The sequence below is a fragment of the Lissotriton helveticus genome, chromosome 8 (assembly GCF_964261635.1).
Source record: "Lissotriton helveticus chromosome 8, aLisHel1.1, whole genome shotgun sequence".
NCBI lineage: Eukaryota > Metazoa > Chordata > Amphibia > Caudata > Salamandridae > Lissotriton > Lissotriton helveticus.
Genome location: NC_136069.1, coordinates 86,520,826 through 86,547,749, shown reverse-complemented (window position 1 = coordinate 86,547,749; position 26,924 = coordinate 86,520,826). Strand labels below are relative to the sequence as shown.

Below are 26,924 nucleotides of genomic sequence, written 5' to 3'. Positions count from 1 at the left end.
TCCCCCCGTGAGCGTAAGCGGAGTGGGCTGGCCTGGCATATGGGTGTGAATAATGACCCCGGAGAGCTGGGTGTGGTTCCGTCCTGGGCTGAACAATGAAGTAACTAATGCGTGTGTCCTTGTTGTAGTGCCGCGCCACCCGGACTGCAATCCGTAATGTGTCACCCTGTGACCCAAGTCCCACAACATGAGCAACATGGATGTAAGTGGAAAGCACTGAGTCTATATTCATCCATACTTCCACACTTGAAAGATCATAGACATGACACATCTGTGTGAATATGAATGTTTAATGCACATTCAGTGTTGTAGCTGGAACAGTACAGGACCATGCAAACCCCACTTTACATTGTTGGCCCGTGGAGGGCCAGCCAGAGTCCTTCAGGGAATGACAAGTTCAATGGAAGGGGAAGAGCTCAGTCAGCAGGCTGATTACTGTGTCATTGAAGACCAAACAGTATATGGCAGTCCATGTCGAGGTCCAAGGTGAGTGTCGCAGAGTGTATCAGGGGACAGTGGAAGGTGATGATGCAGAGGGTAGAACCAAGCAAAAAAAGGCCATATGGCGGAGATGAATGCTACTGCGTCCTTCTCACCATGAAGACAGATTCATCCGCATCTTCGTTCTCTGCTGTTACATGTGCCTCACGTGTGGGTGGTGGTGTTCTGTATTCAGCACTGTGTGGCAGTGATACCTCAGGGGCCAGGAGATGGAATGTCTGTTGCACTGTGTCGCACTGACACTTCAGGGGCTGGAGATGTGAATGGAGTGGTAGCAGCAGCATGCATCAGCGCCAGGCCTTGTGGCAGCAATGCCATGAGGAGAGTCTTTAGGGTGTTGAGGAACCCAGCTACCTCTCGCTGGTATGCAGCCGTGGCAGCCGCTCTTTCCACCTGCATCCTCTCCATGTTCTCCATGATCCTCCGCATGTGTCCCAACTCCCGGGTGAGATCGCTAGAGCCACTCTGACTAGACAGTTGTTCTTGTCTCTGAGTCAGGACTCCAGCAATGGCAGCCCTGGTTCGTTGGAGAGCATGGAGCGGACTGTGGGTGTCCGTTAGGGACTGTGAGTGGTCCCGGATGGGACTTAGACACCCACTATGGCATCTAGTTTGGCTGCCATGCGGTCGAACCCCACCCACACCTGTTCAGCCACCTTCTCCTGGCACCCCAACACACGGCGTTGGAAGGCCATATGTTCTTCGTGGGGGTCCAGTGAGGCAGCCGTGGTGATGGGTGCTGCCTGCTGTGTGGTCTGTGCATGGGGTGGGGTCTCCTCATAGCAGCAAGGCTGCTCTGCTCCTGGAGGTGGGGTACGGAGTCTCTCCACGAGCTGTGGGACGGCGTTGGGGTCGAAGGTGTGGTGGTCCTCTTCGTCATCAGAGAAGAGAGGTTCAGGCTGCTCTGCAGGAGGTGTTGGATTTCCCTCTGCAATGTGAAGAAGAGATGCATTTAACATTGTGTTCACATGTTTGTTGACGCATTGTACATGTTTACATTCAGACTGCATGACAATGTACATTGTGACTGTTTGGGAACAGCTATCTGTGTGATGCTGGACAGTGGACACTTCGACAACATCATGGATGTGTGTTTTTATTTGTACATTGGCAATTTCCCTACAATGCCAAATGTGATTTGCCAGTTTCTACACACATTCTACAAAACAGTGGTCCCTATAAATGGACAATGATATACAAGATCAATAATCATACACCTAATAAGTGATATGTCTTTTGTCCAGCCGGACAAGAGTTTTATTTTTTCAATAAAATGGATTTCAAAGCTTTTTGAGAACTATTAGATGTCAAGCGGGCACAGCCGTGACCCTCAACATACAAGACAAAACAACGAAGCAGGTGGCCAAAAAGGGCAAAGCAAAAGAATATATGTCTGTATACTTGTAGTCAGTGTAACAGACTTAAAATTGTTTAAAACACACCATTGCATTTACTCATTATTACATTAATGTTTTGCATATGGGGTTGTTATGGTCGACGACGTTTCAATGCCTTTTTACATTTGGGGCATCATCATCAGGACAAGAAATAACAACATTGTTGTCTTGAACATGAATTCATGGCACTATGCCTTTTTGTTACATTTACTACACATAAGGTGATTACATTGAGAAAAAAGGGGGGAGGAAAAACCAGAAAATTGACATGAATAAAAGGCATGTTACTTTTGACCTTATAATAATACCTGAAGTGATTATAAACGGCGAGTGAAGAGGTGTTTTATAATTATGCATGAAGTGATCACTAACGGCAAGTGAAGAGGTGATAGTAGCGGCGGTTACGTGATCGTTAACATGAATAATAGGCATGTTACTTTTGACCTCATAATATGCCTGAAGTGATTATAAACGCAGTGAAGAGGTGTTTTATAATTATGCATGAAGTGATCGCAAACGGCGAGTGAAGAGGTGTTTTCATAATTATGCATGAAGTGATCGCAAACGGCGAGTGAAGAGGTGATAGTCGCGGTGGTTACATGATCATTAAACAGCGAGTGAAGAGGTTAAAATCACGGCGATTGTGGGGCGTGCATTGAAAGGGGACCGTTGTAGAATTGGGGTTTCGAAACAAGGGACGGTACCGGCGTAGTGAACATGCTCGACTGATGCCCGAAGCAGACGAGAAAAATTAAAAAGGGGGGGGTTTACAATCAGTTCTTTATCATGCTCGCTGGTCGCTGACGTGGCGTGCACATTATATTCTCCTACGTGAGGTAGGACGTTATAATCAAGTGATAGTAGAGCCCTCCGTGAGGTGAATTCAAGTGATCGGGTAAAGCGATTGGGTGCAGGTTCACGGAAAGGATTATTTAAAGAGGACCTACGTGCGTGGTTTCCGTGTGGCCGTGGTCTCACAAGTCCTTAGGATAGACAATTATTACATGAGCCTTCTGTGGAAAGGTACAAGTATTAGAAAGGGGTTCCAAAATGCCGTGTTGGTAAATGGCGGGAAGTGAGGGAAGGGCTGGACCAGTATATTTACCTAGTGGGATGGAGTCGTGGAGAAATAATAAATCTCCAAAACGTGAGCATGAGCGTGAGCACGGTCGCTCAATCCGTCAGTCTTCGAGCACAATGGCTGAATCTGGAGGGGGGAAAAAAAGGGTTTATGGCGTTGGGTTAGTCTACCAGACTTTCTAGGAATACATTCCTTACAGTATCAATAAAAATTAATGCATTTTTACAAAGATTACAACAGGGAGGTCCAGTCTTCAAGACGGTTTAGGCCATTCCGAATACTGTTAGTTTTCAGGATCCAGTGGAGTTCTTTCTTGTTTAGCAGTTGTGATATGTCTGCTCCCCTAGGGGGCGGTTTGATGATGGTAACCACTGTCCAAATAAGGTCTTTTTCACTGTGTCCTTTTGCTGAGAAATGTTCTACAAGGGGTGCGTTTGCCGTTTTGCACTTGATCTTGCTACGGTGCTGTCCAATTCGGAGTTTTACTTTTTGATACTGTAAGGAATGTATTCCTAGAAAGTCACTTACGCCGTCCCCTGCACTCTGAACTTGCATGTTCACTCTGGATTACTTCACCACTTCAAAATGGCCGCCGCGGACACTCCCTTTCTCATTAGACACCGAGTTGAGTCTTTTCGCGCTTTCCACTACCCAAGAGGTAGATAGACTGCCCTAGGTACCAGGCATCACAGCACACCGGACCGCCGTAACTGCCACAGTGCTGCCGAGTCCAGCAAGTAAGTTAGCCCTTTATCCCAGGGGTGTCACCATGGTTACCCATAACATCGCTTTCTGGTAGACTAACCCAATGCCACAAACCCTTCCCCCCCACCCCCCTCCAGGTTCAGCCATTGTGCTCGAAGACTGACGGATTGAGCGACCGTGCTCACTCTCATGCTCACGTTTTGGAGATATATTATTTCTCCACGACTCCATCCCACTAGGTAAATATACTAGTCCAGCCCTTCCCTCACTTCCCTCCATTTACCAACACGGCATTTTGGAACCCCTTTCTAATACTTGTACCTTTCCACAGAAGGCTCATGTAATAATTGTCTATCGTAAGGACTTGTGAGACCATGGCCACACGGAAACCTTGCACGTAGGTCCTTTTTAAATAATCCTTTCCGTGAACCTGCACCCGATCGCTTTACCCGATCACTTGAATTCACCTCACGGAGGGCTCTACTATCACTTGATTATAACGTTCTACCTCACGTAGGAGAATATAATGTGCACACCACGTCAGCGACCAGCGAGCATGATAAAGAACCGATTGTAAAAAAAAAAAACACTTTTTAATTTTTCTCGTCTGCTTCGGGCATCAGTCGAGCATATTCACTACGCCGGTACCGTCCCTTGTTTCGAAACCCCAATTCCACAGCGGTCCCCTTTCAATGCACGCCCCACAATCGCCGTGATTTTAACCTCTTCACTCGCTGTTTAATGATCATGTAACCGCCGCGACTATCACCTCTTCACTCGCCGTTTGCGATCACTTCATGCATAATTATAAAACGCCTCTTCACTCGCCGTTTATAATCACTTCAGGCATTATTATGAGGTCAAAAGTAACATGCCTATTATTCATGTTAATGATCACGTAACCGCCGCTACTAACACCTCTTCACTCGCCGTTAGTGATCACTTCATGCATAATTATAAAACACCTCTTCACTCGCCGTTTATAATCACTTCAGGTATTATTATAAGGTCAAAAGTAACATGCCTTTTATTCATGTCAATTTTCTGGTTTTACCTCCCCCCTTTTTTTCCAATGTAATCACCTTATGTGTAGTAAATGTAACAAAAAGGCATAGTGCTATGAATTCATGTTCAAGACAACAATGTTGTTATTTCTTGTCCTGATGATGAGGCCCTAAATGTAAAAAGGCATCGAAACGTCTTCGACCATAACAACCCCATATGCAAAACATTAATGTAATAATGAGTAAATGCAATGGTGTGTTTTAAACAATTTTAAGTCTGTTACACTGACTACAAGTATACAGACATATATTCTTTTGCTTTGCCCTTTTTGGCCACCTGCTTCGTTGTTTTGTCTTGTATGTTGAGGGTCACGGCTGTGCCTGCTTGACATTAATTGTTCTCAAAAAGCTTTGAAATCCAACTTATTGAAAAAATAAAATTCTTGCCGGCTGGACAAAAGACATATCACTTATTAGGTGTATGATTATTGATCTTGTATATCATTGTCCATTTATAGGGACCACTGTTTTGTAGAATATGATAATGCCCAAGGTCCCCATGGCATACCTTCAGGGTTCCCTTGTTCTGTTGTAAAAGTTTCGACACACAAGCAGGACCAGTTGTGTCCTCTGTTCTGTTGTGGACGTGTTGCTGTTTGTACCACTTTGTTGTCAATTTTGATGTGCTCTGCATGTAATGTCTGTGTGCTGTATTTTGGGGGAGTCACCTCTGCAACTCTGATTGTGTTGCCCCTTCACCCTTTCATGCGGTGTGCCTTTGACTTCTGTGCTTATACAGTGCGGAGATGTTGCATACTTGGGTACATTGGTCTCTTGGTGGGAGTTGGGGATCTGGGGCATGGTTTGTCCGAAGATGTGCTCTACTTAGGGGCCGATTCCGTTCTTGGTTGGAAAGCACTCCGACCGAGCCGGATCCGGGGTGTTTTACGACCGATTCGGACTCCTGCCGAGCGAGTACGATGCGGCCATATGCTTTAGGACTCGGTTCGGTCGGACTCCCATAGAAGTCAATGGGAGCCGATCGTACAATGCATACATGGACTCCCATTGACTGAATGGGTTTGTTGTGGACAAGTGCGCCCCCTACAGTGGGTACGCGTTGGTGCCATCCGCACCATACCTGCCTGTGTTGAGGAGACCCATGGGTCTCCCTCTGTGTCTGAGTCATAAGGCTGCGGGTAACAGGGGTTACGATGAGGACCCCCAAAGCTCAACTCTGGGAGCTACAGTGAGCCGGCAGCTCCGACTCAATCCGGATGTCCGAATCGAGCATCGTACTGGCTCGGTCGGAATTAGCCTCCATTGCGCACCACGGTTAGCTTACGGCCGAGTTGTACGGAGCGGTTGGGACCCGGAAACGATTCGGACGGAGATTTTGAGCTTGTTCGCATCGTACATCGACGTCCGGACCCGTGTATGAACCAGACGGAAATTCAGCCTCCGATTCGATCCGCTAATGCTGAACCCGATTCGGTGCCCTTCCGATCGAGATCGGAATCGGGCCCTTAATTGTGCATGTGTGCCATTGTGCCCATCTCCCCCCGTACCCTCAATTCTTGGCCATTACTCACCCTGGTCCTGTTGTGTCTGGTCATGTTGAGCAGTGCCCGGTCCCGCAACTCCTGCCACCGTCTCCCCACTGATGACTGTGGACACCATTTCCTCCCTCTCGTCTAGCTCCTCCTGTGGTGCAGGACTCCCACCTCCCGTCTGCATTGCTGCCTTCTGTTTTTTGGCGAGTTTCTGCTTGGTTTTGCGCTTCACATCATTCCAGCGCCTCTTGACCTATTCCATTGTCCTCTTCAGCACTCCGACTGCATTCACCTTGTCCACGATGGATTGCCATATTTAATTTTTTATTGCCAATGATACAGTGGAGGTGTCGAACAGTAGTTGATGGTGTTCTACCACCTCCGTTATCAGGATCCTGTTTTCCTGCGGACTGAAACGCTTCTTCCTACTCTTCTTGTCCTTGCCCTTCCCTGACCCCGACGTCCTAGGCTTGTCTTCCGGGGGCTTGTGGGGTTCTGGTTGCTCCGGCTCCCTCCATTGTGCTTCGCGGTTGTTTGGCTTTTGTTTGTATGTTTTTTTTCAACTTTTATAGTGATTTTCCCACCTGACATGTGTGAGTTGCAGGATTGGGGAATATTATCACAGATTTTTTTATTTGGTTGGACCATCGCAACTTTTTTCGCATTGGGGTTTACTTTTTTATTGCCATCCCGATTACCTTATCGCGGACATTTGACGCGTTGTCGTGAGAGTATCGCATGGTACCGCCGTGTTGAGAATGCAACGTTAACACAGTGTTATTTTCCCGTGATAGACTGCGATGTGAAGAGCTGCATTAAGCTAATTATGCGATAATTATCATACGGTCTTGAGAATATCCCCCTTTGTTTTTCTGAAGGGCGGGAGGGGTTAGGGCTGAATGACTGGCCCGTGAGGACGGACGAGGGAATCCTCGCCCTGCAAGCATGAGCTTGACATGTGACAACAAAAGTGGCGGGAGTGATGAGCGTTCATTTGAAAAGGCATAATTTTTTTTGGGGATCTTTTCAATGGCCAAGGGTGTGTCTGGAGCAGTGCCAGTAATGACAAGCATTTGCAGTGCAGTAGGTCTTGCATTAGGGACAGTTTGACCTTTTGGCGTTGCAAATAATAATGCAACGGCAATAGCTCAAACATTCAGTAACGTGAGACCTAATGCAGGGTTGGATTAGGACTAGAAATCGGCTAGGGCATGATAAAAAAATGTAGCCCACATTTGCATATTGCCTTTCCGCAAAACACTGCTTCGGCAAAGTTTTATAAACACCTGAAAATAAGTGGTGCAGACCATGGCGCCCTGGATACAATCCCTCTGAGTCCCCAGAAGGAGACAGTGGATATTCAGACATGTTCAACCCATCTGACATGCATCATCCTAGGTCAGCCGAGTGGACCCCAGACCAAAAAGTTGCAGAGTATGTCACCAGCGAAATCCACCATCTTTTGGAGAAGGATGTCAGGGCAAGTCTCAGGTTGAGTTTGTCCAAGACTATCACTGAAAGGGAAGGTAGCGGCCACCCTTGACATAGACGATGAACTATGCACCTTTTTTAGTAAACATATGTGAGACCCTAAGAAGGGCATTGATCGATCTTGGAGGGCCTGCCAGGACAAACTCTTAGATGTAATTGGACCTATCACCCAAATCATTCAAATAGCAGAGCTTTCTTAGCAATTTGGGGTTCTTATGCCCACAGAGATAGTGGCCGGCTGGGCACTGAGTGCTATCTGCCTGCTCGGTAACGCAAACTACGCACTGACGGTGGAAAGAAGGAGATCTCTTCTCATTAAGATCGACCCTAAGCTGGGAAAACTGGCTAAGTCTGGGGTGGGGCCATAGCACATGGTAACCTATTTGGGGACCCTTTCATCAAGGAGCTGAATACTTTTGTAACAACCTTCTCTGACCTCAAGAAGGTGCAAGCCTCCATAAAAAAGATTTTTTTCTAGGAAGGTTTTTGCAGGGGCCAGAAAGACACAGAGGCCGCTCCTCTGGCTGACCATACTACTGAGGTTCCTCTAGAGGTCAGTTCAAGAGGAACAATGGCTGGAATGAAGGCCGACAGGGGACCTTCTACCTCAGCAGGGGCACAGAAAGCCGAGAGAGCAACCGAGCCGGCAGAGCAGCCAACGACATCCCAGAAGGAAACTCTGGTAAGCAAAATGCCTTCATCCCCTCAAGATCTATGGGGGATACTTCTGTAGTATGCATAGAATTGGGGAAAGATTACAGAGGACCCTTGGGTCCTACAAACAGTGAGAGGATTCCACATAGAATTTTACGAATCCCCTGTTCAGGAGCTACGTCCGAAGCCACTGGTTCTCTCAATGGAGGGCATGCAGCCAGGAGATGTGTGGCGCTGCAGCCAGGATGACTGACTCTGGAATCTGGGGATCAGGGTTCGATCCCCAGCTCCGGCGGCAGTTTAGCCCAGCACCATGTGACTCTGGGCAATAGCTTACTTAATCTTCCAAATGGCCCGCAGTGCCTAGAGACCCTTACGGGTGATTGTTTGCGCTATACAAAAGTGGATTATTATTATAGACTCTGAGGTAGCAGAACTTCTGCAAAAAGGTGCCACTTAAAGATCAGTACTTCACCCAAACCAGTTTCTGATCAACTTATTCCTCGTGAAGAAAAAAGAAAAGGGATTCAAGCCCATCACCATCATAAACTTGAAAGGGTTTAACGAGTGGCTGGTATATCACCACTTAAAAAGTGGAGGTATCTATCTGCTCAGGGATATTCTCCTTACAGGGGACTGGAGGGTCAGGCTGGATATTAAGGATGCTACCTTTTAGTTCCCGTTTACCCACCACACCGGAGATTCTGCCAATTCACATGGAGGGGACACATTTCTGAGTTTTGGGCTCTCCCATTCAGCCCCTCATCGGACCCTTGGTGCTTCACCTAGTTACTGCAGCCAGTGGCAGCAACCCTTTGCACAAAAGGAGTACAAATGACTATTTTCTTGGGCAATCTGAACATGACCATTGCGCCACTTCAGGATCCAGGCTTCGTCATTAACAAGCGGAAGTCCGAACTGATACCCGCACAACAGATGACCTTCTTGGGGTTTCTCTTTAAATTGACTTTGGCTTCGCTGAGCCTACCAACCTGAAAGGTATCCATAATCCAGAAGGAACTCAGAAAAGCCCTAAGATGGGACAGGACCTCCCTGCAGCAATGGGCCCAGATTGTAGGACTTCTTTTGTCATCCATAGAAGCCAATCAATATCCCCGGCCCCCTGCAATACTGAGCTCTACAGAGACTGAAGACGATACACCTATGAAGAGAGTTAACTTATTTAGAACTAATATCCCTGACACAAGAAGCCAGAACAGACCTCCAGAGGTGAATCAGCCACTGGATGCTTGGAACAGGAGAGCAACCTTTGGGATGACACCAGACCTAGTCATGAAGTCAGACGCCAGCCGGCTGGGGAGCCAGATGTGGAGATGTGTCCAAGGGGGGATAATGGTCAGAGGAGGAGCTGCAGATACACATCAACAGCTTGGAACTCCTTGCTGGATCCTTTGCGGTCAAATCCCTTACCAGAGACAGAGTTCTGTTGCATTCTGTTATGGATGGACAACAACTCAGCGATCCAGTACATCAATCGGCTGGGGGGGCACCCCCACAAAGACACCATCAAATTTGACAAAGGATTTCTGGAACTACTGCCAATAGAATCAGATTTCGGTGATGACAGAGTACTTCCCAGGAGTACAGAATATGGTGGCGGACTGGAATTTGAGGAACTCCTCGGACAGCAGCGTCTGGCATCTGCATCACAAGATCTTCCTAGCACTGATGGGCTGATTGGGTCCTTGCCATTTGGACATTTTTGCATCAGGGTTATACCATCAACTTCCACAATATGTGAGCTGGAGACCGGATCTGGAAATCATAGCAGTGGATGCCTTCCTCCAAGACTGGGCAAAGGATCTTCCGTAAGCCTTCTCACCATTCGCGGTGACTCCCAGGGTAGCGGCTCAAGTCAGATGACAGACACCATCTCTGGTGTTGGTCACACTGATCTGGAAGTCGCAGACATGGTTCCCAACGCTAATGGAGCTGTCGTGGGACCTACCGAAAAAACTGCCCTCATTCCTTTGGTACTCAGAGACTCACAGGGTTGCCTGCACCCTCTGGTCCTACAGGGACACCTCTCCCTCAGTGTTTTTTTATGTTATGTTTTTAAATTTTAGTAGTAGTAGTAGTAGTAGTAGTAAAGTAGTCCTAATTTTAAGACTTTCGGTATTCACAGAAGGCATTTAGGAGTCCTAAAGTTAGAAGTCCTAACTTTACTACTACTAAACTGAGAAAAATCCTAATATTAAGACTTTCGGTATTCACAGAAGGCATTTAGGAGTCCTAAAGTTAGGACTTAACTTCTGTGAATACCGAAATGAGTAAGTGCCTTCTGTGAATACCAAAATGGTAGTAAGTTTAGGATTTTGTCTTAAGTTAATTCTGTGAATCGGGCCCTTGGTTCCAAGCGTTTGCTGCTAAAATGATAAAGGATCGGCCGCCTAAGCGTGCCTTTTTAATTTTTGGCACTGTCAGCTTTGCAGTACCCGCAGACGTAATATTCCAAATAGGTCTGTAGGGAGGGAGTAGGGGCCGAAGATATCTAGGCCCTTTCTCGTTCAGAATCCTACGGCAAAAGCACCAAGCTTTAAAAGTTACTCTGTCCTGCACCGGTAACCTGCGTAGTCCCCATGGGGCCACTCCCACAGGGGCTCGTCCTGGGATATTCAATAATATCCGGGCTGTAGCCTTTTGGACTTTCTGCAGCATTCTCATATTGCTTTTGGTGACCTCAAAGTAGAGAATGTTGCAGTAATCTAATCAAGATCTAATCAATGCCTGAATAATGGTCTTTTTTACTCCCAAGGTAGATGGTCTAAGATTTTCTATATCATCCTTAAAAGGGCAAAACAGATGCCGGACAGAGCTGATATCTGTTCCGTGAACAAAAGGGTGTTATCACACCATACTCCCAAGTTTTTGATCTTAGATTTAGGAAACGGGGTCGGCCCTCATTCTTCCGGCCATCGGATATGAGACCAGATGGTCTCATATCCGATGGCTGTTTACTAACTACCATGATGTCAGTCTTGCCTGCATTTAAATGCAGGCAACTGAGATTCATCCAGTTAGCCAAGTCAATTAAACAAACTTAAATTTATGCGCATCCCCTATATCCTTATGTTATGACGTGATGATCGGCTGTGTGTCATCAGCATAAGGCACTAGTCTCATCCCATGATTCACGACTATGTCTGCTAATGGACGTATATAAACGTTAAATAACGTTGGACTCGGGGCAGAGCTCTGTTGCACCCCTTGCAACAGGGGACAGATATTCAATTTAAAGGACCATTACAGGACATGAAAGGATCTGTCTTGTAGGAAATGCTTAATCCATTCCCATTTGCGGCCTCTGATCCCAGCATCCCTCAACCGTTCCAAAAGAGGGCCTTGGGATACCGTATCAAAAACTGCACTCAAATCCAGCAGGATCAATGCTGCTGTGGTTCTGAAAATCTGGACCCTGTTGTTATCCCAATATCGAGGTCCAATACCCGTGTCACAAAATATCAACGTACCATGACGAATTTAGTGTCCATGAACCGATAATGATTAGGACATCATTCCTATGTATTTGCGTCACAATCGAGGGTTGCCAACACCCCTAAATCGTAGTTTCCGTCCCAATCCCTTAGACTCCATTTTGTGAACGGCATCCATCTTACGTCTTGCCCTCATGTTAAGTCAATTAAAGGTCGAGCTTGATCCAAAGGGACACGTCCACCTTCCCTGACTTCCCCCTGACCTGTCCCAACTGACTCCATTGCCTTTAGCCAAACCTGTCTGGGCAGCCCCTCGCCCAGTGGCCAAATACGATAACATCGACACATAACATTCCACAAACCATTCACCCCATACAGAACATGCTTTCTACAAACATGCATCTGTCCATATTCCTTGTTTATGGCCAGTTTTATGCAGGACTCCCACCTCCCGTCTGCATTGCTGCCTTCTGTTTTTTGGCGAGTTTCTGCTTGGTTTTGCGCTTCACATCATTCCAGCGCCTCTTGACCTATTCCATTGTCCTCTTCAGCACTCCGACTGCATTCACCTTGTCCACGATGGATTGCCATATTTAATTTTTTATTGCCAATGATACAGTGGAGGTGTCGAACAGTAGTTGATGGTGTTCTACCACCTCCGTTATCAGGATCCTGTTTTCCTGCGGACTGAAACGCTTCTTCCTACTCTTCTTGTCCTTGCCCTTCCCTGACCCCGACGTCCTAGGCTTGTCTTCCGGGGGCTTGTGGGGTTCTGGTTGCTCCGGCTCCCTCCATTGTGCTTCGCGGTTGTTTGGCTTTTGTTTGTATGTTTTTTTTCAACTTTTATAGTGATTTTCCCACCTGACATGTGTGAGTTGCAGGATTGGGGAATATTATCACAGATTTTTTTATTTGGTTGGACCATCGCAACTTTTTTCGCATTGGGGTTTACTTTTTTATTGCCATCCCGATTACCTTATCGCGGACATTTGACGCGTTGTCGTGAGAGTATCGCATGGTACCGCCGTGTTGAGAATGCAACGTTAACACAGTGTTATTTTCCCGTGATAGACTGCGATGTGAAGAGCTGCATTAAGCTAATTATGCGATAATTATCATACGGTCTTGAGAATATCCCCCTTTGTTTTTCTGAAGGGCGGGAGGGGTTAGGGCTGAATGACTGGCCCGTGAGGACGGACGAGGGAATCCTCGCCCTGCAAGCATGAGCTTGACATGTGACAACAAAAGTGGCGGGAGTGATGAGCGTTCATTTGAAAAGGCATAATTTTTTTTGGGGATCTTTTCAATGGCCAAGGGTGTGTCTGGAGCAGTGCCAGTAATGACAAGCATTTGCAGTGCAGTAGGTCTTGCATTAGGGACAGTTTGACCTTTTGGCGTTGCAAATAATAATGCAACGGCAATAGCTCAAACATTCAGTAACGTGAGACCTAATGCAGGGTTGGATTAGGACTAGAAATCGGCTAGGGCATGATAAAAAAATGTAGCCCACATTTGCATATTGCCTTTCCGCAAAACACTGCTTCGGCAAAGTTTTATAAACACCTGAAAATAAGTGGTGCAGACCATGGCGCCCTGGATACAATCCCTCTGAGTCCCCAGAAGGAGACAGTGGATATTCAGACATGTTCAACCCATCTGACATGCATCATCCTAGGTCAGCCGAGTGGACCCCAGACCAAAAAGTTGCAGAGTATGTCACCAGCGAAATCCACCATCTTTTGGAGAAGGATGTCAGGGCAAGTCTCAGGTTGAGTTTGTCCAAGACTATCACTGAAAGGGAAGGTAGCGGCCACCCTTGACATAGACGATGAACTATGCACCTTTTTTAGTAAACATATGTGAGACCCTAAGAAGGGCATTGATCGATCTTGGAGGGCCTGCCAGGACAAACTCTTAGATGTAATTGGACCTATCACCCAAATCATTCAAATAGCAGAGCTTTCTTAGCAATTTGGGGTTCTTATGCCCACAGAGATAGTGGCCGGCTGGGCACTGAGTGCTATCTGCCTGCTCGGTAACGCAAACTACGCACTGACGGTGGAAAGAAGGAGATCTCTTCTCATTAAGATCGACCCTAAGCTGGGAAAACTGGCTAAGTCTGGGGTGGGGCCATAGCACATGGTAACCTATTTGGGGACCCTTTCATCAAGGAGCTGAATACTTTTGTAACAACCTTCTCTGACCTCAAGAAGGTGCAAGCCTCCATAAAAAAGATTTTTTTCTAGGAAGGTTTTTGCAGGGGCCAGAAAGACACAGAGGCCGCTCCTCTGGCTGACCATACTACTGAGGTTCCTCTAGAGGTCAGTTCAAGAGGAACAATGGCTGGAATGAAGGCCGACAGGGGACCTTCTACCTCAGCAGGGGCACAGAAAGCCGAGAGAGCAACCGAGCCGGCAGAGCAGCCAACGACATCCCAGAAGGAAACTCTGGTAAGCAAAATGCCTTCATCCCCTCAAGATCTATGGGGGATACTTCTGTAGTATGCATAGAATTGGGGAAAGATTACAGAGGACCCTTGGGTCCTACAAACAGTGAGAGGATTCCACATAGAATTTTACGAATCCCCTGTTCAGGAGCTACGTCCGAAGCCACTGGTTCTCTCAATGGAGGGCATGCAGCCAGGAGATGTGTGGCGCTGCAGCCAGGATGACTGACTCTGGAATCTGGGGATCAGGGTTCGATCCCCAGCTCCGGCGGCAGTTTAGCCCAGCACCATGTGACTCTGGGCAATAGCTTACTTAATCTTCCAAATGGCCCGCAGTGCCTAGAGACCCTTACGGGTGATTGTTTGCGCTATACAAAAGTGGATTATTATTATAGACTCTGAGGTAGCAGAACTTCTGCAAAAAGGTGCCACTTAAAGATCAGTACTTCACCCAAACCAGTTTCTGATCAACTTATTCCTCGTGAAGAAAAAAGAAAAGGGATTCAAGCCCATCACCATCATAAACTTGAAAGGGTTTAACGAGTGGCTGGTATATCACCACTTAAAAAGTGGAGGTATCTATCTGCTCAGGGATATTCTCCTTACAGGGGACTGGAGGGTCAGGCTGGATATTAAGGATGCTACCTTTTAGTTCCCGTTTACCCACCACACCGGAGATTCTGCCAATTCACATGGAGGGGACACATTTCTGAGTTTTGGGCTCTCCCATTCAGCCCCTCATCGGACCCTTGGTGCTTCACCTAGTTACTGCAGCCAGTGGCAGCAACCCTTTGCACAAAAGGAGTACAAATGACTATTTTCTTGGGCAATCTGAACATGACCATTGCGCCACTTCAGGATCCAGGCTTCGTCATTAACAAGCGGAAGTCCGAACTGATACCCGCACAACAGATGACCTTCTTGGGGTTTCTCTTTAAATTGACTTTGGCTTCGCTGAGCCTACCAACCTGAAAGGTATCCATAATCCAGAAGGAACTCAGAAAAGCCCTAAGATGGGACAGGACCTCCCTGCAGCAATGGGCCCAGATTGTAGGACTTCTTTTGTCATCCATAGAAGCCAATCAATATCCCCGGCCCCCTGCAATACTGAGCTCTACAGAGACTGAAGACGATACACCTATGAAGAGAGTTAACTTATTTAGAACTAATATCCCTGACACAAGAAGCCAGAACAGACCTCCAGAGGTGAATCAGCCACTGGATGCTTGGAACAGGAGAGCAACCTTTGGGATGACACCAGACCTAGTCATGAAGTCAGACGCCAGCCGGCTGGGGAGCCAGATGTGGAGATGTGTCCAAGGGGGGATAATGGTCAGAGGAGGAGCTGCAGATACACATCAACAGCTTGGAACTCCTTGCTGGATCCTTTGCGGTCAAATCCCTTACCAGAGACAGAGTTCTGTTGCATTCTGTTATGGATGGACAACAACTCAGCGATCCAGTACATCAATCGGCTGGGGGGGCACCCCCACAAAGACACCATCAAATTTGACAAAGGATTTCTGGAACTACTGCCAATAGAATCAGATTTCGGTGATGACAGAGTACTTCCCAGGAGTACAGAATATGGTGGCGGACTGGAATTTGAGGAACTCCTCGGACAGCAGCGTCTGGCATCTGCATCACAAGATCTTCCTAGCACTGATGGGCTGATTGGGTCCTTGCCATTTGGACATTTTTGCATCAGGGTTATACCATCAACTTCCACAATATGTGAGCTGGAGACCGGATCTGGAAATCATAGCAGTGGATGCCTTCCTCCAAGACTGGGCAAAGGATCTTCCGTAAGCCTTCTCACCATTCGCGGTGACTCCCAGGGTAGCGGCTCAAGTCAGATGACAGACACCATCTCTGGTGTTGGTCACACTGATCTGGAAGTCGCAGACATGGTTCCCAACGCTAATGGAGCTGTCGTGGGACCTACCGAAAAAACTGCCCTCATTCCTTTGGTACTCAGAGACTCACAGGGTTGCCTGCACCCTCTGGTCCTACAGGGACACCTCTCCCTCAGTGTTTTTTTATGTTATGTTTTTAAATTTTAGTAGTAGTAGTAGTAGTAGTAGTAAAGTAGTCCTAATTTTAAGACTTTCGGTATTCACAGAAGGCATTTAGGAGTCCTAAAGTTAGAAGTCCTAACTTTACTACTACTAAACTGAGAAAAATCCTAATATTAAGACTTTCGGTATTCACAGAAGGCATTTAGGAGTCCTAAAGTTAGGACTTAACTTCTGTGAATACCGAAATGAGTAAGTGCCTTCTGTGAATACCAAAATGGTAGTAAGTTTAGGATTTTGTCTTAAGTTAATTCTGTGAATCGGGCCCTTGGTTCCAAGCGTTTGCTGCTAAAATGATAAAGGATCGGCCGCCTAAGCGTGCCTTTTTAATTTTTGGCACTGTCAGCTTTGCAGTACCCGCAGACGTAATATTCCAAATAGGTCTGTAGGGAGGGAGTAGGGGCCGAAGATATCTAGGCCCTTTCTCGTTCAGAATCCTACGGCAAAAGCACCAAGCTTTAAAAGTTACTCTGTCCTGCACCGGTAACCTGCGTAGTCCCCATGGGGCCACTCCCACAGGGGCTCGTCCTGGGATATTCAATAATATCCGGGCTGTAGCCTTTTGGACTTTCTGCAGCATTCTCATATTGCTTTTGGTGACCTCAAAGTAGAGAATGTTGCAGTAATCTAATCAAGATCTAATCAATGCCTGAATAATGGTCTTTTTTACTCCCAAGGTAGATGGTCTAAGATTTTCTATATCATCCTTAAAAGGGCAAAACAGATGCCGGACAGAGCTGATATCTGTTCCGTGAACAAAAGGGTGTTATCACACCATACTCCCAAGTTTTTGATCTTAGATTTAGGAAACGGGGTCGGCCCTCATTCTTCCGGCCATCGGATATGAGACCAGATGGTCTCATATCCGATGGCTGTTTACTAACTACCATGATGTCAGTCTTGCCTGCATTTAAATGCAGGCAACTGAGATTCATCCAGTTAGCCAAGTCAATTAAACAAACTTAAATTTATGCGCATCCCCTATATCCTTATGTTATGACGTGATGATCGGCTGTGTGTCATCAGCATAAGGCACTAGTCTCATCCCATGATTCACGACTATGTCTGCTAATGGACGTATATAAACGTTAAATAACGTTGGACTCGGGGCAGAGCTCTGTTGCACCCCTTGCAACAGGGGACAGATATTCAATTTAAAGGACCATTACAGGACATGAAAGGATCTGTCTTGTAGGAAATGCTTAATCCATTCCCATTTGCGGCCTCTGATCCCAGCATCCCTCAACCGTTCCAAAAGAGGGCCTTGGGATACCGTATCAAAAACTGCACTCAAATCCAGCAGGATCAATGCTGCTGTGGTTCTGAAAATCTGGACCCTGTTGTTATCCCAATATCGAGGTCCAATACCCGTGTCACAAAATATCAACGTACCATGACGAATTTAGTGTCCATGAACCGATAATGATTAGGACATCATTCCTATGTATTTGCGTCACAATCGAGGGTTGCCAACACCCCTAAATCGTAGTTTCCGTCCCAATCCCTTAGACTCCATTTTGTGAACGGCATCCATCTTACGTCTTGCCCTCATGTTAAGTCAATTAAAGGTCGAGCTTGATCCAAAGGGACACGTCCACCTTCCCTGACTTCCCCCTGACCTGTCCCAACTGACTCCATTGCCTTTAGCCAAACCTGTCTGGGCAGCCCCTCGCCCAGTGGCCAAATACGATAACATCGACACATAACATTCCACAAACCATTCACCCCATACAGAACATGCTTTCTACAAACATGCATCTGTCCATATTCCTTGTTTATGGCCAGTTTTATGACTGGGTGGTACCTGCCTTTATTGGTGTTTCATTGATATCTGATGGGAGTCCCGGATCTTGCTGGGTAATCTATCACGAACTGGACATCTAAAATGTGGGCTTGCTTACATGACTCCGCACTTTGTATTATTGCAGAAATATGTTTACAGCCATATCATAAACTCAAGAATTCTTGCTTGAAGCCATTATTTCTGTATAAAAGGAGAAGGCTGGTTCTGTAAAAACGAACACGAACAGTCTCCTGAGAATACATGACCCGTGTTTGTCGTGCTTCTAGGACACGTGTTAATTGGTAGCTACCAATAAAACTTGATCTCTGACTGCGACTAGAAGACTCATTGTTTCTGTGGTCCGGAACAAGGGAGAACTCAGAGGTCTTCGGGTGTTATCCCCTGGCACCACCGGGTTCCTAAAAATCCGGCACCTCAGTTGGCGCCCAACTCGGGGCGATATCAAGCGGCGACGGTCCAAGCCAGATGTTCGTGAGGAGCTTCGTGTGAAAATTCCGGAGGACGGCCAGCCACTTCAGCGACCCCTGTATGTCGACGTGGTTCCGAAGGTCTTTGCTGCGAGGTTCCCCGCGTCCCGACGGCTACGAAGGACTGCTGACCTGACTATCGCCTTGTTTTGGACCCAGTGATCCTTGGTAGAGCGAAACGATAGACGAGTCTTCTAGCGACATCACCGATCTTCAAATACTTCAGTTAAGTATAAGTGGAGCGTCTCCCAGTCCTTAGTTTGTCCTTAGTTTTTGGTATCCTTGAGATACGACTTGATTTGGTACTTGCAAGCCCCAAAGCCGAAGGACTCGTGTTTTCACGAGAAATATCGTAATAGATAAACCTTTGAAGTTTGAAGCTGGACTAGTGAGCGAAGATGCCTGGTTTTAGCAGACTTGGAAACTTGTTTTGTCTTGGTTATAATAAGGACTCCCGATTAGAGGATTCTTGTCCGGTTCCTCCAATTGGAACTCCAACGTATGAGCTCTATGTAAAACATGGCGTAGGTCCTATCACATATAATGAAGTGTGGATAAAATACACCCGTAAGGATGGTGTTTTAAAATGGCCCCAATATGGTAGTTTCGACTCAGAAATTCTAGATAACCTAGAGGTCAAACTGTTCAAGAAGAAAGCCCGACCGGCGATGTTTGACTCTTTCCGCTTATGGCGTAAAGAGGCCAAACAAAAGGAAATTAAATTAGAAAAGAAGAATAAGAGGGAAAGAGGTATTTCAGTAATGCAAGCCGCGATAAAATTTAAAGACAACGAAGAGGATCGAATAAGTGAGCAGTTGCACAAGCAACGTAAAATGGCAATAGATAAATGCTATCCTGTTTTACCATCTCTTCAGCAAGAGACAGTAAAAGAGCGTGAAAAAGATCCATTAATGGCCCATTTGCTAAGTTCGCCACCACCCTATGCGCAAAATGCCACAGCACCTCCGCAACCTTTAGTTGCACCTCTGGTAGCTGTTATACCAGCTCCTCTACAGCACTCACCAGCTACTCTTCAGCTGGCTTCTATTTCTCTAGTGCAGCCTCCTCAAGGCTCACCAGTCACATCTACTTCTCCTACTGTTCCTTCTACAACTTCGCCTAGCGCACCTTCTATTTCTTCTGATACTAGTTCTGCGAATGCTTCTGTTTCTGCTTTGCGTGACTCTGTTCTGCCACCAGTTATTCCTCCGCTTTCACCTTTCGTCTGGCATAAAATGGCCAGCATTGTTACTAACATTCCTTCACCACTTTTTCGGTCGCCTAAAACGACCCCTAATACGGGATAAAGACAGTTACGAAGCCAAATGCCTGATTATCAAGAGAGGGAATCCCTGAATAAGTTAGCACAGAATTGGGCTCTGGATACAGCCAGATATGATGTAGAGTCCGTCATGAACGTCTTCCGTCAATGGGATGAACCGATGCAAAGATATGTTTTTGAACAGATGTGTGTTTTTCTGTGTGAGGATTTGGAAGATAATGGTCAAGAGAGCAACGCTCGAGAGTTGTGTAATGTACGATTTAAATTTGGGGAAGGCATGATTGTAGGTCCCGATGTCGACAAAGCAGTTGAGGTATTATTATCATATCGAAGTACAGGTGGTAACTCTGGGTCATCGTCTGAATGTGGTACGTCTAGTGGGAAAAGAGCGAGACAGTACCCCATGAGAGAGGTTCCTCCAGTTTGGAGGGAAGGTGATGCGAATGCTAATCCACCAATTCTGCCCCATTTCCAGCGTGTATGGGTACATGTCCCATGGAAAAGATCGGAAGTATTAGCACTCAAGCAGTCACTACCTGACCCTCGTAAAAACCCAACTGGGTATTATAAGGAGTTATCACAAACTGCAAGCTCATGTATAAGGAATTTAGCGGATGTAGACATGTTATTTGGGAACGTTGTTCCACATCCTTTATGGAGCAAGATACGTCATACGGATCACGATCAGGAACTAGGGGCCCGATTCACAGAACTAACTTAAGAGAAAATCCTAAACTTACTACTTTTGGTATTCACAGAAGTTAGGATTTTGTCTTAAGTTTGTTTTAAGTTTGTCTTAAGACAGACTTAAGACAGACTTAAGACAGAATCCTAACTTAAGTCTGTCTTAAGTCTGTCTTAAGACAAAATCCTAACTTCTGTGAATACCAAAAGTAGTAAGTTTAGGATTTTGTCTTAAGTTAGTTCTGTGAATCGGGCCCCTAGGTGACTCGTGGGCGAACATTGCAACTACAGATGCTAGACAAGTCGGTGGTTTTAAACCTGAGCCGTTAATAGCTGAACTTCCCGGTAGAATTATAGCGTACATGAAGACAATAATGCCTGAAGTACGCGTAAATTGGGACAAGCTATCAGCATGTAAACAAAAGAAAGATGAGAATGTGTCTGACTTTTTCACGAGATTTGAGGAAACATTCACCGACCACAGTGGTCAAGATATGGCTACCGAGGGTGGCCAAAGATTGTTTGTGGACAAGTTCGTACATAATTTGCTCCCTGAACTATGTAATAAACTAAAAGACTCTGAGAGTGCTTGGGCTGTCTCTACGTCAGCGCAGATTTTAGCTACAGCCCAGTACTATGAAAATAGGCGTAGGGACGAGCTAGACAAGGCAGATAAAAAGACGAAAGATTTGAAAACTAAGGTTCTCCTCCAGCAGGCCTATCCGCCTCGCACGGCTAGTCAGCCCGACTATCAACCACGACAGCAGTATTCGAGGAACGCGCAAGGTAACGAGTTTTCCCATCAGCGTCCTACATATGGCCCGAATCAATGTGCGTATTGCAAGGAAGAGGGTCATTTTAAAGGTAATTGTCCGGCTCTTGCGCGACGTTTAAACGGTGCTCAAGGTGTAAGGGGAAGAGGTGTACAGCATACCCCTAGAGGTAGAGGCCGTGGAAATTTCACTCAGAATACAACTTCTTTTCCGCCTCAGAAGTCCATGAATAGCTTTGACCAACAGAATAATTCATCGTCTAAGTCAGCTCAGTACTATGCTGACGACTATTACTCCGAACACGAAAATGAGGGTAATGATTGCTAGGACAGCCATGGACAAAGAGAGGGAGTTGTCTCAGTTCCGGTAGATCAGAATGGACCTTATGTCGAGGTGATTACCTCAGGAGTGTCAGAGCCATTTCTGCTGGATACTGGTGCTACAAAAAGTTCTATTATGCACTCGAAACTTCCTGGCGCACCTTTGTCTGGCGAAATGAATGTCTCAGTAGGTTTCTCTGGCGCCCCTGTTAGAAACCCGATCTCTAGTCCTATATCCCTTTCTGTTGGCCCATGCGAATTAGAAGCACCCCTCATTTTGACAACAGGTTGTGGTGAAAATTTGTTAGGTTTGGATTTACTAAAAAGGTTATATGCGACCTTGTACTGTTCTCCCTCGGGAGTACAACTTACTTTAGGTAAGAAGGTCATTTCTTCAATGTATTTGTCAAAGGAAAATATTCCAACTGAATTGTTATCACTTCCTGATATACTTTGGGCTAATGGTTCTAATGATGTAGGTCGTTTGGAGATAACACCATATGTCATAACCTTGAAAGCCGACGTTAGGTTGCCACGTATTCCCCAATACAAAATATCTAGCGAATGCGAAAAAGCATTGTTGAAAATTGTTTATGATTTGATTGATAAAGACGTCATCGAAGAAACGACAGGAAATGTCTGTAACAGTCTGGTTTTGCCCGTCTTAAAACGCACTGATCATTCACAACCGCCTGCATACAGGTTCGTGATCGACCTCAGAGAAGTGAACAAGGTAGTTATTCCACAGTTTCCAGTCGTCCCCGACATTACTGCTTTATTGACAATGGTTCCAGCTTCAGCAAATTGGTTCTCGGTGATTGACCTGAAGAACGCTTTCTTCAGCATCCCGATTGCCGAGGAGAGTAGAGACATTTTAGGCTTCAATTTAGGAGGACGAAGCTTCCGCTTCAAGTGCGCTCCTCAAGGCTACTGCGAAAGCCCATCAATATTCAGTCAGGCCCTGAAAACACAACTGGACACGATTATTCTACCAGATGGTTCGACTCTGATTCAGTATGTCGACGATCTGCTGATCGCCGCAGACACTAAGAAAGTTTGCAAGCGAGCTACATTGTCATTATTACGTCACTTATGTGACATGAAGCACAAAGTATCTCTTTCCAAACTACAATTTTGCCGACAAGAAGTAACCTACTTAGGTCACATCTTGTCGAAGGAGGGAAGGAGACTGACACCAGAAAGAATACAGGCAATTGCAGAACTGAATGCCCCAAGGACACAGAGAGAAGTTTGAGCCTTTTTGGGCATTACATCGTACTGTAGACAATGGATACAGAATTTCTCACTACTAGCTAAACCCTTGCTGGCACTACTCCGTAAAGATACGCCCAATCCTATGCCCTGGTCTGAAGATTGTCAGACGAGTTTCCACAAGTTGCGTGATGCATTGTGTTCGGCTCCTGTGTTGGGAAACCCCAACTACAGTAAGCCTTTCACATTATATGTCCATGAGAAGGAAGGCTGTGCATTATCAGTCCTAACACAACACTTTGGGGACAAACAGCGCCCATGCGCGTATTTTTGGCAACTCTAGATCCTGTGGCTAAGGCACTACCAAGTTGTCTGAGAGCCACCGCCGCAGCAGCTGTCTGCATTCGACAGTCTGCTGGATTAGTCATGAATAATACTCTGATTGTTATGGTTCCACATGCAGTAGACATTTTGCTAAACAGGACAAAGACACAACACCTTACTAGCGCTCGATTATCCAGTTACGAACTTACACTGCTAGCAAGTCACATACACATAAAGAGGTGTGATACACTCAACCCTGCTACGCTATTACCCATCCCGACAGAAACAGACACAGACAAGATTGATAAACATGACTGCTGCTTCAAGACAGAAGAAGAGACAAAAGGGAGAGTAGACTTACAAGACACTCCCCTTCCTGAATGCAACGATACTTTATGGGTTGATGGTTCATGTTTCAAGTTACCGAATGGTGATACGACTGCCGCATATGCCGTAACAACATTACACACCATTATAGAGACCGCACGTATTTCCCACAACTCTGCACAAGCTGCGGAAATTATTGCACTTACCAGAGCATGCGTGTTAGCGGTATACACCTGTTACAACGCATTTTTTACTCCGCACTACCATTACAACGCGACTTTTACTCCGCATACCATTACAACGCATTGCGCTGGGGGGCGCTCTAGGATAGGGAATAAGTATAATTTACTATCCAACACCTTCCCTAGGGTCCACGGGGACTGGAGTTAGAATAGTAAATTATACTTACCACTATCCAGCGCCCCAAGGCGCTATGCGTTGTAACGGTATGCGGTGTAAAAGTCGCGTTGTAATGGTCTGCGGAGTAAAAGTATGCGTTATAACGTCATACATCCGTGTTAGCAAAAGGAAAGCGAGTGAATGTGTACACGGACAGCCAATACGCCTTTGGCGTGGCTCACAGTTTGGGGAGATTATGGCGTGAACGTGGCTTCCTTACATCACATGGTGCAAAGATACAACATGGTCAGCTAGTTAATGAGCTCCTTGAGTCACTGACCATGCCACTACAAGTTGCCATTATGAAATGCAGTGCACACAAGAAAATTCAAGACGATGTTGGCCGCGGGAATGCATTTGCAGACGAGGTTGCGAAAGAGACCGCAAGGAACACGATGAGTTGAATGTATGTTGCGAGTCCCGCTAGATGTATTGCTGATGTGGGAATGTGTGAGGACACCATTGAATGCGTGAAATCTATACAAGCTAAGGCAACTGAGAATGAGTTGAATGAGTGGAGAGAAAGTAAGGGTAGATTGGATGCGAATGGTTGTTGGGTCGAATTATCGGAACACCAGCGATGGCTACTACCTAATGCATACGTACTTGCAGTAGTAACAATGGCTCACGGCATGGCACACATCAGTTCGAAAGGAATATGTAAGCTATTGGCCCCAGTATGGCAGAATAGCAATATCCCAAAATATGCAGAAAATGTGGTCAGAAACTGTATGATATGCCTAAAACACAATCCCGGTAAAGGAACTCCAACTCCAGCTGGTCATTTTGCGCCTCCTACGTATCCGTTCGAGGTTTTGCAGCTCGATTTCATCCACATGGAGAGGTGCAACAATCTAAAGTATGTGCTTGTTGTTGTTTGCGCCTTTTCAAGGTGGGTGGAAGCGTACCCCCTTAAAGACAATACCGCTTTGACAACTGCCAAAGCTCTTGTCAAAGAGTTCTTCCCGAGATTCGGTATGCCTAGAATTGTCTGGAGTGATAATGGAAGTGAATTCATAGGACGAGTGATGAAGAGAGTGTGTGAGTGTCTAGGCATACACCAGAAATTCCACGCTGCAAATCACCCCCAATCATCTGGATTAGCAGAGTGCTACAATGGCACATTGAAACTCAAGCTAGCCAAGATCCAAGCCAGTACGGGTCTTAAATGGCCTGACGCCTTGCCCCTAGCACTCTTGTCAACTAGGATGACTGTCCATTCCAGATTAGGTCTTAGCCCCCACGAGATAGTGTTTGGCCGCCCAGCCAACGTCTGGGGCGTGCCAAGACCAAAGAAACTCTGTGAAATAGAACACCCCGTACTGCTTGATTATTTGTGCGAATTGACAGCTAAATTGCGTGTTTTACACCAACAGGTTCACAGTTCCTCTCCGCCAGCCTCTGACGATCCAGGTCATACAATCAAACCCGGCACGTGGGTCTTGGTGCGGAACTTCCAGCGCACCAGCAACGGACAGCCGAGGTGGACCGGACCGTATTTGGTGCTTCTTTCCACGAGGTCAGCTGTTCGGGTGGACGGCAAAAAGAACTGGGTGCATGGGACCCATTGCAAACGGGTCCCTCTGCCCCTTCCATACGACCGGTGGGTCGATAAAGGACTTGCCGACTCTGAGACTGAATCCGTACCTCGTTTCATCCCTTTCAGCGATGCACGTTTAAAAGAGACTGGTACCGAAAAGGAGAGTGATCGTATTTTGCAAGGACTTGTGTCACCGTCTATGCAGTTGGACACTACCGAACCTGAGACATTGTTTAAAGACCACACCGTACCTGAGAAGCGACGGTACGACCTGAGATCTAGCCCCAGAGACTAATAAAACTTGATCTAATGTGATTTCCCTTTTCCCCCAAGAACTATTTTTGATCTTCCAGCTCTCTCGTCCCAGGGAACCAGGTCATTTTTGATTTTCGAACCGCCATCCGGTTCCTCTGCTAGGGTCGCGGTTGAAGTGTGGGGAGTGCAACCAAGGAAGTTTTAGGTCCACGGTTCTGGTTGGTCCGAGGGAGTCACGCCGGACTGAACGGAGCGCACTCCCTGGCAGAATCAACCTACCACCGCGGGCAGCAAGTAGAGGATGGAGTTTCCAAGGTTAGAGAGACCTGTCAAACTTACGAACTTTGAAAAACAATTGTGTACTATACTGTCCAAGAGAAGTTTTTTTATAATATGTGTTCTAATGCTGTGTAGCACTGTGATGCTTTTGATTGGTTATGCTCTATTCGTATTTCGAGTTTCCCTATTCTCAAATGACACTCTGCCAACGCCTCCTCCCACTCTCTCCCCACACTCTTTTCACCCTCTACCTGAACACGAGTCTGCCAGAAGACTCGAATTTGTAAATAACTCTTTCATCCAACTCCTACACCAACACCAGTCTATAATGAACACATCAAACTGTTGGATATGCGGACTCATGCCGCACACGACTGATAAGGGTATCCCATACTTCATCCTGCCATTTAGTTATTATGGTTCTCTGTGGGCTTTTCAGACCATGTTCCTATTCGCCCTAGAACCATACCCGACCCGTTCCACTGAGAGCGATTCCAGTAACAAGGCACTAATAGCAGGGATAAGAAATATGAGTAGGGATATCGACACATATCTGACTATCCCCAAAGATGAACTGACTCCATACACTCGTTGGAACGTAACCAAACATGGCGTTTACCTGATCAAGAGCCAAGCAGCAAAGAAATCCCGCCCAGTTTGGATAGTGCCCCACCGAGGTCACTTATGTTTACAAGGTATTGGTAGGGATCCTACAGCACAGTTAGGAAAGAGCATTTGCACAGAAACATACGTGTTCGCCTCCCGAACTTCCCCTATACTCTTAGCAGCCAAAGGCACGTATTTCGTCTGCCACGACCAAACCTATACATGGTTACCCCCTGACTTCTCAGGCACGTGTTTCAACTAATTTCTGCTGCCTCCCACCTACACGGCCC

At 46.4% G+C, this 26,924-nt stretch overlaps 1 long non-coding RNA gene across 1 annotated transcript in view; it reads right to left on the bottom strand.

The window, feature by feature from the left end:
* Positions 1 to 262: 262 nt before the first annotated feature.
* Positions 263 to 26,924, bottom strand: part of LOC144771483 (uncharacterized) — a 160,019-nt gene continuing 133,357 nt past the window's right edge. The window contains exon 3 of the long non-coding RNA XR_013599306.1: positions 263 to 1,429. This is a non-coding gene — a long non-coding RNA (uncharacterized LOC144771483). The remainder of the gene's footprint in view (positions 1,430 to 26,924) is intronic.